This window comes from Palaemon carinicauda, chromosome 7 (assembly GCF_036898095.1).
Source record: "Palaemon carinicauda isolate YSFRI2023 chromosome 7, ASM3689809v2, whole genome shotgun sequence".
NCBI lineage: Eukaryota > Metazoa > Arthropoda > Malacostraca > Decapoda > Palaemonidae > Palaemon > Palaemon carinicauda.
In genome coordinates, this window is record NC_090731.1 from 88,288,437 (window position 1) to 88,303,323 (window position 14,887).

The window sequence follows — 14,887 nt, forward strand, 5'->3', positions numbered from 1 at the left end:
AACAAAAGTGACAGCCAGGGCATGTCTGTAGCTGTTATTTACATGAAAATTGGCAGAAACAAAGCTTATATATTTAAATAATCCCTTAAAATTTCATTTCAACATATTTATTGGTATAGGAGTTATTGACCCCGCGGCCGAAAATATGAGCTGAATTATTCTAGGAATAATTCACTCCCATACCGAAATAAACGTTTGCTGTGACTTTTCTCTGGCTGGTATCAACATGAAAATTGGTATGGACAAAGTAAATATCCCTCACATAAACACCTAAAAATTTCATTTAGATATGTGAAGTATTATATGAGTAATTTACGGAACCGCCGAAAATCGGCCTCCTGCGGATATTGAAAATGGCTGATGTGACTTTTCTATGGCAAGAATCAATGAATTATTGATATGAATGTAGTTCGCATAACATCCCAAAAAATCCTATGAAAATAATTTGGATATCTGTAAAACACTAGGAGTAGCTCATATATTTCTAAACAAACCCTTAAAACTTCATTTGAATATATTTATTGGTATGGGAGTTATAGCCTCCACCGCTGGAAATATGAGCTGCCCCCACCCCCCAGCTCCGAAATCTATGGTTGAGGAATGACTGAGCTGCGGGTTGGATGAAATATCTTAAAAAAAAAAAATGGCATTTTATATAAGGTCACTCACTTCGTTCGCCACAACAACAATAATAATAATAATAATAATAATAATAATAATAATAATAATGCTTGGATAAGATAATACCAAATAACGTCGAGTAAATGTTGTTACCAAAAGAATAAAAACAAAATAACCTAAAGTAAATGGTGTTAGGATATATATATATATATATATATATATATATATATATATATATATATATATATATATATATATATATATATATATATATATATATATATATATGACCACCAGTGTTGCCATAAAATTATCATATACACATACACACATATATATATATATATATATATATATATATATATATATATATATATATATATATATATATATATGTATATATATATATAAAGTTAACCCCATCACTCTTGATTTGAAAGCACAATCAGTTGGGGTCAGGAGAAGGCAGCAACCACATCTCTGAAGACTTACAAAAAAAACCAGAGGGCTATACCTTTCAGGTGTCGTCCCTCTTCTATGGAGATTAAAGGTACGATGGAAAAGGAAGAAAATCATAATAATAGATGTAATGCAGTACGGGAAGGAAGAGAAGACAATGGATTGACGTGCCAAGGAATTTTGCGGATATTGACTGGCAGAGAAAGACCCATGTCCTTTTAGAGGCGATGCTTAAGAGGTCAGGCTGCCAAAGTTAAAATCAAACTCTGCAAAGCACCTAATTAATAAATTCCATATAATTCCCGAGGTTTTCTCTGTTTTGATGTTAATAACCCTTACCTTTTAATGCGAGATAGTCACTCAGCCGAGTATTGTAAAGTCGGCGCCAAAATTAATGCAACAAATTGTAAAATTCATCGTACGAATTCGTTGTCATCCTCTTTATCTGATAATAAATATCAGTGATTATCTGTAGAACCACAGAAGACATTTCCCTAGTGAATGGCCAATGTTAGTTTAATAATTGTTTATTAAAAGAAAAAAAATTATTTCCCCATAGAAACATGCTGTTCTCAATAAGTGATATCGAGTGTTCACCATTCAGAGACAACAAGAACCGCTGAGTGTATAACCATTGGCCTAATGTGATTGAAAATTACTTTTATTGTGCTATTTCGAAAACTATTATGATTTTTTTTTATAAAACACAAAGAAGTTTACCCATCTGATTAAATGAAATGGAAACAAGGCTCCCGTTGATGTGGGGGAAAAACCTTTAAATCAGAGTAATATCGGTGTTTAACTAAGTTTTAAAAATACTAATACTTGGATTATGCCCGAGTTGCCACACACACACTGTATATATATATATATATATATATATATATATATATATATATATATATATATATATATATATATATATATATATATATATATATATATATATATAATGAAATTGATTATGAAATGTTCAACTCTTTACGTAACCTTCATACTGATACGCGAGAGTAAGATTCAACGATGATTTTTACGTATTCCTACTAAAAAAATTTATAGATTGTGGTGTAAAACTAAGCACGTACTTATAAAGCTTATGATAATAAAACCTAATTAATAGAAAACAATGTTTGGGCTACAACCGTCTAGATATTCAAACAACTCAATGTATTAAATAACAAGCTGGGAAATATATTTCCTTGATTATTGTAATAGGACTAATCATTTAGTAAAATGCCAATCTAAACTGGAGTTCGTTTTGTTTTCTTTTTTACAGCAACTTGTGTCTTATTTATGTTTCATATAATTAGATGCTAAACTTCTTTGTTCTTTATCAAATGAAACCTTGATAGCTTTCGATATAACGCTATAAAAGTAGAGTTAACTTACAAATCCCAATATCTCTTGATTATGCACTTGGAACCTACTGCAACTAACATTGACTATTCACCAAGGAAATGTCTTCTATGGTTCTACAGTTAATCACTGATACTTACTATCAGATAAAAAGGGTGACAATAATTGGAATAAAATATCTGGCACCGTTGTTCAATTAGTTCGTTATGCATGTTGAATATTATTTTTCATGTTTCTGATCATCCTTTACATTCAGATCTTCCCGGACAGTTTCCTCCTGTTGGTAATACTAGGTATGCAGTTAATTCTAATAGTCAGGCCTTCTCCATCGTGAGGCTCAATACTACACAGTATTATTATTATTATTATTATTATTATTATTTACTAAGCTATAGCCCTAGTTGGAAAAGCAGGATGCTATAAGCCCAGGGCTCCAACAGGGAAAATAGCCCAGTGAGGAAAGGAAACAAAGATAAATAAAATATTTCAAGAACAATAACATTAAAATAAATATCTCCTGCATAAACTATAAAAACTGTTAACAAAACAAGAGGAAAAGAAATAGGATAGAATAGTGTGCCCAAGTGTACCCTCAAGCAAGAAAACTCTAACCCAAGACAGTGGACGACGATGGTACCTATGACTACAGAACAATGGTTTGATTTTGAGTGTCCTTCTAAAAGAGCTGCTTACCTTAGCTAAAGAGTCTCTTCTATCCTTAACAAGAGGAAAATGGCCACTGGACAAAAATAGTGCAGTAACCCATTGGGTGAAGAATTGTTAGGTAATCTCAGTGTTGTTAAGTGTATGAGGACAGGAACATATGCAAAGAATAGGCCAAACTATTTTGTGTTTGTAGGCAAGGGGAAAATGACCCGTAATCAAAGAGAAGAATCTAATGTAGTACTTTCTGGTCAGTCAAAGGACGACCATAACTCTCTACCGGTAGTTTCTAGAAGTTTTATTCCAGCTGTGACCAAGTTGCACAAAAGTTCAAACTTATAGTTTATAAATGAAATATATGTTTTGATGATGTTACTGTTTTTAAATATTTTATTGATTCTTGATTATTTCTCGTATCGTTTATTTATTTCCTTATTTCCTTTCCTCGTTGGGTTATTTTTCCTTGTAGGAGCCCTTCGGCTTATGGCATCTTGCTTTTTCAACTAGGGTTGTAGCTTAGCTAATAATAATAATAATAATAATAATAATAATAATAATAATAATAATAATAATAATAATAATAATAATAATAACTGGCTACTCCACGGGAGACTTGGTGGCAAAACCTTCTTACCTTCCCTCTAAGATCACTGTGTTCGTCCAAAGGCTGCGATTACAGATTATGCTGGGGGCTAGGGTCATGCCCCTGAACTAGTAGGCACTGACTGGCGATGAGGATATTATGTGAAATTGCCCCACCAGCAGGCCATGCCTGGTAATTTTTGTCGTTGGTCGAAACTAAGCCAAAACTGACGGAGAGTCCGAATGTCGGGTCATAAATGCAAATATCAGAATTACCAACCCACCAAACTTCTCTGTTAAATTTAGGTGCATTTGCGGTTGATTAGGTTTAATGTTACGAAGATTTTCCCTTTATATTTGATTGACACCTTGCATGGTTTTATGCATGATTGCTACAGTACTTTCCTCAATGCTCGAAATAAACATAGGTAGTCCTGAGTTGAACCAAAATTTCAAAATTGTTTCGTTTCTGTAGTTTGAAGTAATTGCTACCGTATTCTTTGAAATAATTACTTTTACCGTATTCTTTTATGATTCTTATGAATATCACACATAGGATATTTGTGCATCATATGTTAGGTTTATTTTGCTTGATTGAGGTTTCTAAGTAGGAAAAATTAAGTTTTTGAGATACGCATTGTAGTTGCCAGTTAGTGAATTTCGAACTAAATCCTCTGAAATTTGTTGCATCAGTTTTGACGCCGACGATACCAAACCAAATAACTCATATCTAAAGTAGTTTATTATTAAGAAGAGCATGAAATGCATTCCTGCAAGGAAGAACAGAAGACTGGAGGACATTTCAGGAGGGGTTATAGGAAATTCTTACCCAGCCCTAAAGTTTTCCAGAGTTTAGCAGAATAAAAAGAAAAAAAAATCTTCAAAGATTTCAATGACATTAACCGAATGCCGATTTATGTAGATAATTTAAAGGGGGAACATGAGCCAATCTCGGGTAAATAAAAGAAATCCTGCCATGCTAGCTTCCCAGCACCACTTATAATAAAGTGAGTAAAAGTGAATATGATACCCTGTGCCAACCGATGGAAAAGACTATAATTGTAAACGACCAATCTCCTTGGTTTGATGGAGAAACTTTGGTAAAAAAAAAAAAAAAAAAAAAAAAAAAAAAAAAAAAAAAAAAAAAAAAAAAAAAACTGGAATAGGTTAAAAACTGGAAGTACTTGGGTAGAATACAAAACTGCTGCAAGCCAATATAACTGACTACTAAGAAGGAAAAAAGTGAATACTATAAGAGAAAGATCCTCGAAGCAGCAACAGACATAAATAAGTTATATCCTCTCCTGAATGATATAATGAGAAATGTAAAAGAAAAGAAGCTACCTGATGGATACAGTGACCAGGAACAAGCAAATAATTTTCTTGTATTCTTTAAAAACAAAATTGAAAACATAACCAGGTCATTTGTAAATACTCAACATCAGATTAAAGATACACCAGGCACAAAGACAAAATTAATACGATTTAACAACATAACACAAGATGACATCACCAGAATTATCAAGAGAGCAAAATAAACAAACTGCTCGATCGATCCTATGCCAATATCTGAAGTAATTGGAGAGAGAAACTTTTCTAGTCTAGCCGAAATAATAATGAGAATAGCATTGATGAATGTAAGTTTCCTAAATCTGAGAAAATGGTTATAGTCACACCAGTTCTGAAAAATGCACTGGACTACCAGGAATTAAGCTCATATAGACTCATTTCGAATCTATCCTTTGTTTGAAAAGTGCTTAAATATGTAATTCTTGAACAACTAGTCAGTCACCTTGAGGTAATAGAATCTTTGCCTGACAACCAATCTGCTTACAGAAAACTATACTCTACGGAGACAGCCATCTGCTCTGTTGTAAATGATATGCTGCAAATGATGGATAAAAATAAATGTGGTATTTTAATATTGCTCGATCTCAGTGCTGCTTTTGATACAGTTGTGCATGAACTGCTACTAAGTGTAGCCTTCGAATACTTAAAAGACTACTTAGTTGGTAGAAATTACTATGTACAAATTAGAAACTTATTCATCATATGAGCCCTTAAACAGAGTGGTACCCCAGGGGAGTATACTAGGCCCATTCTTATTCTGCATCTATACTATTGGTCTACCGAAAATATTACAAAGGCATGGCGTGAAGTTCAAGCTATTTGCGGATGAGACACAATTTTACTTCTCCATAAATGATATAGATGACACTACTAAAACCCTAAACCGAATCCTTGAGTGTTAGAGAATGGATGACATTTAAACAACTAAAATTAAATGATAACAAAACTGAGTTCATGGTGGTGGGTAAGAGAAACAGCGTGAGAAAATTGGGTGATATTCACATGAACATAAATAATGACTCATTGCCGATAGCTAGTAAAGTTCTAGATCTATGTGTATTTCTTGACTGTAACCTGTCTCTAAATGCCCAAGTAAATAATGTAATTAAAACTGCTGGTTATCATCTAAGAAATATTGCGTTTATAAAAAAGTACCTGGACGAAAATTCTGTAAAGAAACTTGTGATAAACTATGTTACTACCAGTTTTGACTACTGCAACTCTATCTATTACAATTTACCAATTGTGCAACTTAAGAAATTACAAAACATAATAAACAGAGGAGCAAGACTGATAAAAGGTGTCCCACCTAGAGAAAGGATCACCCCTATACTAATTGATTTACACTGGCTGCTGATTAAAGAGAGATTTGAATTTAAAATATGTACAAAAACCCACCAAGTTATCAGAACCGGTCGTCCAAAATACTTGTGAGAATTGCTACATATTGTGGAGCCAACATATCGTGTTGACACGAGAATAGTTACAGATGGTTTCAAACTATTGGAACATGGATATTGTCTACTGTAGACTCCAGAGCCATCAAATATGCGGCCCCGAGACTATATAATAAGCTCTCACGAGACCTCCGAATGATTGAAGACATTAAGGCTTTCAGAAGGAAACTGAAGACTTTATTTCATTAGTCGAATAACAGTGACGATTTAAGAATAAATGAACAATACGTGATATGAAACGTTAAATACTCTGAGCGAATAAGGTAAAACGACAGTGGGGTCCTGTAGAGATTGGGGTTCCCCTGCTGTATGGGACGGGAAAAGCAGCCGTCAAAGAGAATGAGAAGAGAGATCTAATGCAACCTACATAAATTGCCAATTTAACCTCCAGGATACTGAAAGAAATAATACTGAAGCTTCATGATGAACTTTGAGAAATTAAGCAATTATAAAAATATTTTTAATTGTGTAAACTCTCGGTGCCCACTCCTTCCATAAATCTAAATTCTAAACAGTATCTAAAAATACAAAGAGAAAACACACATCTGTAATGAATCGTCAATACCCGAATATGTCATTTGTGAGTCTCAAACCAACAACAGATTCCCAAGGTAACAAGTGACGTAAATGCAATAAATCTATCCATTAACATAATCCTTCTCGAAACAGGCTGGAAGAAGAGCTTCGTATGCAAGAAACAACTTGTCTTCAAATGAGCAACCAACAAAGTGACATTATGCAAATGAAGGCATATTTTGAAAGAATTGATCCAATTAATTGGAGATAGGGAAACGTGTTGCAGAGGACAAGGTTGGTCGAGGGCGCTTCAATACTGAGGCTTTTGGGGGAAAGGGAGGGAAAAATCAACTCAGTGGGAAAAGCAAGCCCTTTAGTCACAGTTAATTCTTGGAAATTTTCGAAAATACGTAGGGGAAAACTGTCTAAATAAGCTTCGTAAGGCTGAACAGCAGAACATCGTTAGCGAGAACTGTCAAAAGCCAACACTTTTGAGGATATCGGTAAAAAAAATAAGACAGTAACCTGCTGCTCTCGATCTTCATTGTTTACAACGGTAATAGATTTTTTTTTAGTTGAAAATGAAACAGATTAATTGTAATGTATATAAGCGTTCCTCTCTTTTTACGGCACACTGTTAGAAGGTGATATCAGCATTTTACAAAATGTATAAAACAATATTTCGTTGGTGCAGATTCGCATAACAACAGGGCGAGTGCCAGGTAACAATAATTGATTGCTGCATAATCATCCCTCTGTAAATGTAAAATTTTCACAAAGTCAACACTTCAATACAATTACAGAACTAAGTCAAAGGTCTTTTCATCCCTGAAAATAACAAAGATACAGGGAACAAGAGAGACAAACATGCATGTATCTGGGAAAAGGGCCAGTTCCCCGAATAAGAAACTCTTCAAGAATGGAACAAGCGCACCGGTACTTTACCTAACATCCTCAATAATCATCACTAAGCAAGGCACAAGCACTGTTAAAAGATGGGCATAAGGATAAGGCATGCTACATGGATGCAAGATCATCTAAACGTTTTTTTAAACCAGATAGGCGCAACTGCTTATCGAGAAAAAGGTCCCACCAAAGCAATATCAAATCAACGACCAATAGAGAACAATGAGTCGCGTAAAAATTTTATCATAAAAAATTCAATTAAAAGTTTTATAAAATGTCAACATCTCATAGTAAGGGAAAATTGCAGTATAGAGTTTATTTATGGTACTCTGACCTTTCCTTGGAAAAAAATTAAATAAAATTCTAAGGAATACGTGGTTACGAAATAGTAGCGCCGAGAAAACATAACGATAAACCAGTAAGAAATTCGAATGCATACTCTAAAAATAAATATGAACTGCCTTACCTGCGTCAGTAAACAAACAAAAAAAGAAGTATCAGCAATAGAATCCAATGAGCAGATAACTTAAAAAGTTACGATCGGTGAGGTTGGCGCAGAATAAACACTATTTTTCACCTTCAAGGTTGTCTCTTGGAACGGCACTTGATAGAGAGATGGCTACCTTTCTCTTTCAATTCCCTCTTTTACTCTATTTCCAGGTACGTGATTGTTGCAAGAGCGACACCGTTTCTCTCTCAATTTCTACCTTGATGTTTACCGGCGAAATAAGAAAACACTTTCCAGGAACGGTGTATTAGTGGCCTATGATCCTTTATCCTGCCTCTATCCTCAGCCTGCTTAAAATTCGAGCCCCATCCTACTCCTCTTCCTTCTTTCAGCAACCCGACAGATACCAAGGAGGAGGTCCTTAGGCTCCACCAAGAGGATATAACAACGGTTGCTATCCAATCAGAGAGATTGAAAAAGAATAGGTGTCCCACCAGTCACATATATGGGAGTGCGTGTTTTGAATAAACAAACAAACAAACTGACTCACACATACACAAAAACACAATTTAAATTTTTCACCAGACGAGACTCTCACAACGGGACAGGTGGCGGGTGACTGCGGCCGGTGAGTGTTTGTGTCCTAACTGGAAACAACTCTCTCTCTCTCTCTCTCTCTCTCTCTCTCTCTCTCTCTCTCTCTCTCTCTCTCTCTCTGTGTGTGTGTGTGTGTGCATAAGGCTGTCTCTTTTTGTCTATATCAGCCTCAATTCCTCTTCTCTCGCTCTTTCCGCATTAGCCTTCCTCTCTCCCTCAGGCAACCTATATCGTCTGTTTAAGCATCAGCTCTCTCTCTCTCTCTCTCTCTCTCTCTCTCTCTCTCTCTCTCTCTCTCTCTCTCTCTCTCTCTCTCTCTCTCTCTCTCTCTCTCATTCTTCAACAGCCTCATCTCAGTCTATATACTCTGCATATTTACAGAGGCCAATTTTTATTCGATTCATCAAAATCTGAACTGGACATTCTTCGCCGAGCTCTTCAGTCAGCAACTAAGCACTGTATGCAAGAACTGCGCTTTCTGTAAGACAGGAATTTATATTTCAATGAAGAAGGTATCACTGCAAAAAAAGACCCTGTACACACCCACATATTCATACATTTTAACAGAGAGAGAGAGAGAGAGAGAGAGAGAGAGAGAGAGAGAGAGAGAGAGAGAGAGAGAGAGAGAGAGAGAGTAAAAACGAAGAAATAAACGTCAGAACTACCTCTTTGGGACTCCTAGCCCTCTTTAAGTTTGTGGAAAGGGCGGTAACTAGGTAAACAGAGGCATCAAAGAGTGAATAGACGGGGAGAAACTACCGCTAATTAGTATGGCTGCGATAGCATTAAGGAAGAGGGGAAAAAGGAATCAAAAGCACACACACAAACGGGAAATTATCGTGCGTCAGCCAACGTACAAGCAGCTCAGACATTCGAAGGTGACTCGGCGCCGACATGTTGCTCATCATGATGATGATAATGATGATGATAATGATGCCGTGGCAGCTTCATCTACACTAGAGCCCAGACGGTGCCTCATCCTCCACAAATAACTGGTGTCATCATCACAATCACCAACTCTGGTATAGCTGGCACCTGAACGTTTTTTGTGCGTTGGTTTCCCTTGGTTCCTTCCCGGCAACCACACCCACCTCCACCGCAGATGCTCCTCCTCTCCCCTTTCGTTTTTCTGCCTTCCCTTTCTTCCTCTCCCTCTTGCTCTCCACTTTCATACTTCCTTCCTACTTCTCTTTCCTCAGCTACAGACTTCCGATTACTCGCCAGCCCCTAAGCTCATACAATTTTTGCCTCGAGGCAAAGAACAAACTAAGTTGTAGATATAAATTGAAAGCATCCCAACACTCCATCACTCGCTGCTAACACCGTTCGGTAATGATGAATCTGCTTCCCGAAATCAATGAAATGTCATCATTTGTATCTGGCACATATGGTGGAAAGTCGCTGGATTTGTTAGAAATAAGCTTCGGCAATCTCGGTGCTAGTATATGGAGAAATAGTTGGGGCTCTACCTTAAGAAGCAAAGTTATTGCTGGCTATTTTCATTTCTTTTCATTTAGTACCAATACGGACCGGTATTTAAAAAAAAAATATAATAAAGCACTGTTCAACACTTATTCGGCGCTTATAAAATAATTTTCAATTTTTAATGTTTGCAAATATAGATTGAGAGTCCTCAAAATTTATATTTGGCATGAAATTTTAGCGTGGATTTTTTACGACCAACAAAACAGTTCAAGAGTCATGCCGTAACAGTTACCAGTACAAAGATTTTTATAGCCACTTTACCTCACAACTATAGACCAGTCTTCAGGGAAGAGTTATAGATGATGAATCTCTAGAGATTAAACGAAGCTGTGCAACCTTGTTAATTAAGAAAGCCAGAAGCACCAACTCATTAAGATTTCTTGGTTTCTCAAATAGAGTTTACTACGCTAATTATTCATCTTTGGTTCACTTATCTTTATTTTAGTAGGTTGGCCAGGGCACCAGCCACCCGTTGAGATACTATGGCTAGAGAGTTATTGGGTCCTTGGACTAGCTGGCTCATTTTTTTTCTTTGCCTGCATATACACCGAGTAGTCTGGCCTATTCTTTACACTCCTCCTCTGTCATACACCTGACACTGAAATTATCAAACAGTTCTTCTTCACTCAAAGTGTTAACTACTGCAGAGTATATAATTGTTCAGTGGCTACTTTCCTCTTGGAAAGGATAGAAGAGACTCTTTGGCTATGGTAAGCAGCTCTTCTGGGACTCTGGGAGAACACTCCAAAATCTAACCATTGTTCTCTAGTCGTAGTCGTGGGCAGTGCAATGAGCCTCTGTACCACAGCCTTCCATTGACTTGGGTTAGAGTTCTCTTGCTTGAGGATACACTCGGGCATGCCATTCTACCTTGATTCTCTTCTTGTTACTGAAGTTTTTATAGCTTAAATATGAAAGATCCAATTTAAAGTTGTTGCTGTTCTTTAACTATTTTATTTTGATTGTTCATTACGTCTCTTGTATTTTATCTATTTTTTTGTTTCCTTTCCTCACTGGGCTATTTATCCCTGTTGGAGGGCTTGTGCTTATAGCATCCTTCTTTTTATTATTACTATTATTATTATTATCATTATTATTAGCCAAGCTACAACCCTAGTTGGAAAAGCAAGATGCTATAAGCTCAAGGGCTCCAATAGGAAAAAATAGCCCAGCGAGGAGAGGAAATAAGGAAATAAAAAAATGATGAGAACAAATTAACAATAAATCATTCTTGAACGAGTAACAACGTCAAAACAGACATGTCATATATAAACTATAAAAAGACTTATGTCAGCCTGTTGAACATAAAAATATGTGCTGCAACTTTGAAATTTTGAAATTCTACTGATTCAACTGCCCGATTAGGAAGATCATTCTACAACTTGGTCACAGCTGGAATAAAACTTCTAGATTACTGTGTAGTATAGAACCTCATGATGGAGAAGGCTTGACTATTAGAATTAACTGCAGGATGGAACTGTCCGGGAAGATCTGAATGTAAAGGATGGTCAGAATAATAAAAATGTCTTATGCAACATACATAATGAACTAATTGAACGCCGGTGCCGGATAAGAAATTTAATAGACTGTAAGTTCCTGTCCAACAAATTAAGATGAGAATCAGCACCTGAAGACCACACAGGAGAAGAATACTCGAAACACGGTAAAATGAAATAGTTTGATCACAAAAAAACGTGCAAGACTTTTTTAATAAACCAATTTTTTTGTGCAATTGAAATTTCTCAATTGTGTTTCTCAAAAGTAAATTTGCTATCGAGAATCACGCCTAAAATTTTAAGTCATATAAAGTTGAAGAAACATTATCAATGCTTTATGCATAAATACTGTATTCATGAAGGTTAACTCCGGTTCTAAACAAGACTTTTCGGGGAAGGCAGCTGGGAATGAGGGGTCCCTTATAATTCGCTAACCTTTTCCCAAACCACCATAGCCGACTACCATCAAGGTATAAAAGTCCAATGAATTATTCAAGTAAAGGAACCAATCATTTCTTTCTCCAGGACAGGATGTTAACTTTCTCGCTGTTGATGATAAATTGATAACCACTGGGTTACCGAATCTCATATATATATATATATATATATATATATATATATATATATATATATATATATATATATATATTTCATATATGTAAGCAATAAAAACTTAAAAATAACAAGATAAAAAAAACTTCAAAAATCAAGAGGAATAAAAACAAGATAGAATCGAGTGTCTGAGTGTACCCTCAAGCAAAAGATCTCTAACCCAAGACTGTGGAAGACCATGCTACATAGACTATGGCACAATGTCACTATTTTGGAGTGTCCTTCTCCTAGAAGAGCTGCTTACCATAAATATAGATTCCCTTCTACCCTTACCATGAGGAAAGTAGCCATTGAACAATTACACTGCAGTATTTAACCTCTTGAGAGAAAAAAATATTGTTTGGTAATTTCAGTGTTGTCAAGTGTATGAGGAAAGAGGAGAATGTGTAAAGAATAAGCCAGACTCTTCTGTGTATGTGTCGGGAAAGATGAAGGATCCAACATAGTACTGTCTGGCCAGTCAAAGGACCCAACCTCTAGCGGTTGTATCTCAACGGGTGTGTGTGTGTTTATGTGTGTATGAATATATATACACACATATATATATACACATATATACATATATATATATATATATATATATATATATATATATATATATATATATATATATATATATATGATATATATATTATATATATGTATATATATATATATATATATATATATATATATATATATATATATATATAAATATATATATATATATATATATATATATATATATATATATATATATATATATATATATATATGTATACATATATACGTATATATAGATATATATATATATATATATATATATATATATATATATATATATATATATATATATATATATATATATATATATATATATACTATATGTGTATATATATACATATATATATATATATATATATATATATATATATATATATATATATATATATATATATATAAATATATATATATATATATATATATATATATATATATATATATATATATATATATATATATTATTAATTGCTAAGCTACAACCCTAGTTGGAAAAGCAGGATGCTATAAGCCCAGGGGCCCCAACAGGGAAAATACTCAGCGAGGAAAAGAAACAAGGAAAAATTAAATATTTTAAGAAGAGTAACAACATTAAAATAAACATTTACTGTTTAAATTATAAAAACTTTAACAAAACAAGGTGAAGAGAAATTAGATAGAATAGTGTGCCCGAGTGTACCCACAAGCAAGAGAAATCTAACCCAAGAGACAGTGGAAGACCATGGTACAGAGGCTATGGCACTAACAAAGACTAAAGAACAATGGTTTGATTTTGGAATGTCCTTCTCCTAGAAGAGCTGCTTACCATAGCTAAAGAGTCTCTTCTACCCTTACCAAAAGGACTGAACAATTACAGTGCAGTAGTTAACCTCTTGGGTGAAGAAGAATTGTTTGGTAACCTCAGTGTTGTCAGGTGTATGAGGACAGAGGAGAATCTGTAAAGAATAGGCCAGACTATTCGGTGTATGTGTAGGCAAGGGGAAAGTGAACCGTAACCAGAGAAGGATCCAATGTAGTATTGTCTGGCCAGTCAAAGGACCCCATAACTCTCTTGCGGTAGTATCTCAACGGGTGGATGGGGCCCTGGCCAACCTACTACCTATCTATCTATCTATATATACATACATATATATATATATATATATATATATATATATATATATAGATTTATATCTATATATATAAATAAATATCTGTGTATAGATATATATATATATATATAGATATAAATATATATATAGATATATGAATATATACATATATATATTTATATATAGATATATATAATATATAGATTTATATACATACATACATATATATACATATGTATATAGACATACATATATATATACATATATATATATATATATATATATATATATATATACATACATCAAATAAGCCATATATATTTTTGATACATTAATGTCTGGATTCTCTTAACGACCTCGGGATCAGAGCCCCAGGCGAAATCACACAAAGACAAGAGCTTGGCTCCGGCCGGGAATCGAACCCTGGTCGGCAAGCTTGTATAGACAGTGACTAAGCCACTTGGCCACGAAGAAAGATAAAAGTCAACGACAATTCTTCTGTACTTATACCTGTCGAATTCAGGTATTTTGTACTTAGAATTGAAATCAACCCATCTTCACCATCGTAGCTAATTGGTAGTTTGTTACTTGGCATTCAATGAATGATAAATTTTGCACATTTTTACATGTTTTTCATATTCAAATAAGCCATATATATTTTTGATACATTAATGTCTGGATTCTCTTAACGACCTCGGGATCAGAGCC

The 14,887-nt window shown here is 34.5% G+C and overlaps 1 protein-coding gene across 2 annotated transcripts in view; it reads right to left on the minus strand.

The window, feature by feature from the left end:
* Window positions 1-8,990, minus strand: part of LOC137643958 (neuronal calcium sensor 2) — a 736,704-nt gene extending 727,714 nt beyond the window's left edge. Inside the window, exon 1 of one of the 2 annotated variants that reach the window (XM_068376759.1) lies at window positions 8,377-8,990. The gene's annotated coding sequence lies outside the window, so the exon portion shown is untranslated. The remainder of the gene's footprint in view (window positions 1-8,376) is intronic. The other variant, XM_068376762.1, reaches the window with a different exon arrangement.
* Window positions 8,991-14,887: the final 5,897 nt, after the last annotated feature.